At 40.1% G+C, this 3862-nt stretch overlaps 1 non-coding gene across 1 annotated transcript; it reads right to left on the reverse strand.

Moving 5' to 3' along the window:
• Positions 1-1786: 1786 nt before the first annotated feature.
• LOC136210144 (small nucleolar RNA R71) lies at positions 1787-1893 on the reverse strand. Its single transcript, XR_010677852.1, has one exon. It is a non-coding gene; the product is annotated as a small nucleolar RNA R71 (small nucleolar RNA).
• Positions 1894-3862: the final 1969 nt, after the last annotated feature.

Raw genomic sequence — 3862 nt, forward strand, 5'->3', positions numbered from 1 at the left:
CAGATCAAAACTTATTCTTTTTATGCATTTAACGGAAGAAACAGCCAGAAATTACAGTTCAAGCAGGAATCTTCACGAATAGCCTCTCAGTAGAACAAAACAGCTTAAACAACAGCATTTAACGGGTCATTTGGAAGGAAAACGGATAACTGCGCGGGTCGAGCAAGTTACAGGAGAGAGAATGAGAGAAAGACGTGGAAAGCAAGACAGCTTTCCATCTTGCGCCAAGTGTAGGGAGATTGTTTACTTGTCATTGTTTTTACCTTTTTGGGACTTTTTGCCCTTGTAATTAGGGTTGATGTAAGGGGAGTATAAATAAGAGGAGGATGATTATAATAGGGGATCTCGGCATTACCGCCACCCTTAGTTTTTATATTCTGTTTTTATTTTCCGTTGCAAGCATGTTTTTGGGAAGAACAAGCTGTTCACTCATGTCAATGAGTGAGTAGTCAATCTGCAGGCCTAGCCAGCCATTTAAACGGCGACTGTAAGTATCTTTTATTAATGAATGAAGTATGTTTATCCATGATTGAGTGTTATTAGCATGCTTAAAGAATATATTAAGATCGAGTCTGTTTGATAGTTACCAAGGATGACACAACAGTGCTCCGACGTAATGGAAACAGCTAATCGGCATATGTTGTAGTGGACGGATACGAAAACTACCACATATTGGGGTTTCTTTATGAATGCTCTCTGTTGCTTAATGCTTGTTCGTATGTTAGCGCAAGGACACTTGGTTAATGTTACTTACTTAGTATCTTTGGAAATGGGACACCGGACCTTAGTGACCATAGAGAGAGAGACCCAACTCATGAATATAGATTTATATCATTCAGCGGTAAAAGTTAGGCACAGTTGTTCGTTAGGCGTATGGCTAGATCTGTGCTTGTTTATCTTGGATTCCTTTAGTTTACTTTTCACTAGTTTCTATTTATGCTAAGATCCCACACATTATTCATCCAAGTTAAGAATCTAACACTTAAGGTAACCTATTCTTCTCACTAAAGACCAATCCATGTGGAATACGACACTTGGTCTTACCCAATATTATAGACGACCTAGTACACTTGCTAGCGTCCCTATTTAATACACCAACTTTTTTGGCGCCGTTGCCGGGGATTTTTTAAACTTAAGTTTTGAAGAATACATATGCTTATTTAGTTACCTGTTAACCATCTGTTTGTCTAGTCTTTGGTTTTTCGGTTTCTAGTTTTGTATGCGAAGAGCAGGTGTTCCTATCCTTCCTATAGATGTTGAAATAGAGAGAACGTACAGAAGAAGGAGAAGAATACTTAGGCAAGCTAGACGCATCAGAATAGATCACGAGGTCGAAATGCCAAACGACGAGAGACAGAATAAGAACCATGAGGAGGGTCATGGTGAAAATGAAAATAATAATAATGGCAACCAGAGATTGCGGATGAAGGATTACTCCAGGCCATCTACTGAGGGCCATTCGTCGTGCATCGTCCTACCAGAAGAAGGTAATCGAATGTTCGAAGTAAAAGCGTCAATGGTTCAGATGCTACAAACAGCTGAGCAGTTCGGAGGATACCCAAATGAAGATCCAAATGCGCACATCCAAGACTTTGTCACCATGTGCAACACATTTCGTACCCACAGAAATGATAGCTATGAGGTTATCCGACTCAAACTGTTTCCCTTTTCCTTGAAGGATAAGGCGAGGAATTGGTTGAAGAATCTACAACCAGGATCTATCACAAACTGGGAGGAGATGGCTACCATGTTCTTAATGAAATATTTTCCGCCCAGACAAGCAATCAAGTTGAGGAATGAAGTTTCTCATTTTTTTCAAGAAGAGGATGAATCTTTATCTGAAGCTTGGGAAAGATACAAAGAATTATTGAGAAGAGTACCGAATCATGGCATACCCATGTGGATGCAAGTGCAAATTTTTTATAATGGAGTGACCAACGCGTACAAGATACAAATTGAATCAGTTGCCAATGGAAATCCGGAGGAACTTGAACCTCAAGCACTGTATGAGCTAATAGAGAGAGTGGTCAACACTAGTTACAACTGGCATTCAGTGAGAGCTGATGGTAAGAGAGTCACGAATACTGCAAACAGTGAAGCAATCAGCAGGTTATCTTCACAAATGGAACAACTGGTCAAAACAATGGGAAAGATGAACGTCTCAGCAGTCAATACGCAACCCTCTGCTCCGATGGAAATCCTATGACCCGATGGTTGTGATTTCTGCAGTGGACCTCATCGACCAATAGATTGTCTAGGAACCAAACCAGGTGCATCAATGCAGGAATAGTGTGATTTCATTGCTCGCCAACCACCGAATCCTTATTCGAACACCTATAACCCAGGGTGGAGAAGCCATCCTAACTTCTCTTGGCAAGATAATCAGAGGCAACCAGCTATGCAGCAACCTTATAGACAAGAGCACCCACGGCCAGCATATCAACCACAACAAGGTAGCTCATCTAACCAACAGTATCATTGCCAATAAAATGTTCAACAAGAAGGAAAGCCTTATCTAGAGGCCATGATGATGCATTTCATGAAACAGACACAATCCTCCATAAAGAATCTCAAGACTCAAATTCAACAATTTGCCACAGCCATATCCTCTAAGGAAAAAGGTGGTCTCCTAAGCAACACTGTGACCAACCCAAAAGAAGAAGTCAATGTCATCATACTAAGGGGAGGTAAAGAAATAAGGAACAGTGGTGAAAAATCTATTACAGATAAAGAAGATGAAGCAAAATCCAATGATCAACCATATGTGCCTCAACACAAGAAAGATAAACAGATGATTGAAGAGGAACCAGGCACGCCTTGTTACAAACCAAGGGTTCCATACCCAGAACTACTGAAGCAACAGAATTGTGAGAAGAGACATAGGAGCTTTCTAGAACAATTGACAAAGCTACACATCAACATCCCATTCATCGAAGCCTTGTCTGAAATGCCCATGTATGTCAAATTCTTGAAGGATTTGCTGACCAACAAAAAGAAACCGGAAAGTGTAGCCATGGTGCAACTGAACAGGGACAGCTCATCAATCTTACAAGCCAAACAACAACTTCCAAAGAAGCTCAAAGATCCAGGGAGTTTTTCTATACCTTGTTCAATAGGAACACTTACTATTCAGAATGCTTTATGTGATCTAGGAGCCAGCATTAATCTTATGCCATACTCAATCTATATGCAATTAGGATTAGGAGAACCAAGACCAACAAAGGTCACGGTCCAATTAGCGGACCGGTCAATTCGATACCCTAAGGGTATAATTGAAGATGTTTTGGTTAAAGTCAAAAATTTCATATTGCCTGTCGACTTTGTTATAATGGATATTGCGGAAGATTTGGAAGTTCCCATAATCTTGGGATGACCTTTTCTAGCCACAGGAAGAGCTGTCATTGATGTGCACAAAGGACAACTTGTTCTAAAAATCAATAATGAAGAAGTAGTATTTAAGATGCATGAAGCAGTTCGTTACGCTTCAGTTTCTGATGATTCATGTTACTTTCTCGATACACAAGATAATGATTTGTTCTTGCAGGAGCAAGTGAATACAGAAAAACGTCAAGAGGAGGAACAACTGTTTGATCTAGACCAAGAAGGGAGTAATAACGAAGGCATTTACAATGAAGAATAACATGATAGTCTTCCTGACGTAGATCCCGAAAAGGGGAATGAGAAGAGATGTCCCGAACTGAAACAGTTACCTGACCACCTGGAATATGCATTTCTAGATCCACCAAACAGTAGACCAGTAACCATTTCGGCAAAATAAGCAAATTTACTTGCAAAGCTCAGGAAGCTAATCTACTTTTATGGACAAGTTTAGGGAGATGGTGATATAAAATAAGCAAATTTA

The sequence above is a fragment of the Euphorbia lathyris genome, chromosome 10, assembly GCF_963576675.1.
Source record: "Euphorbia lathyris chromosome 10, ddEupLath1.1, whole genome shotgun sequence".
In the NCBI taxonomy this organism is placed as follows: Eukaryota; Viridiplantae; Streptophyta; class Magnoliopsida; order Malpighiales; family Euphorbiaceae; genus Euphorbia; species Euphorbia lathyris.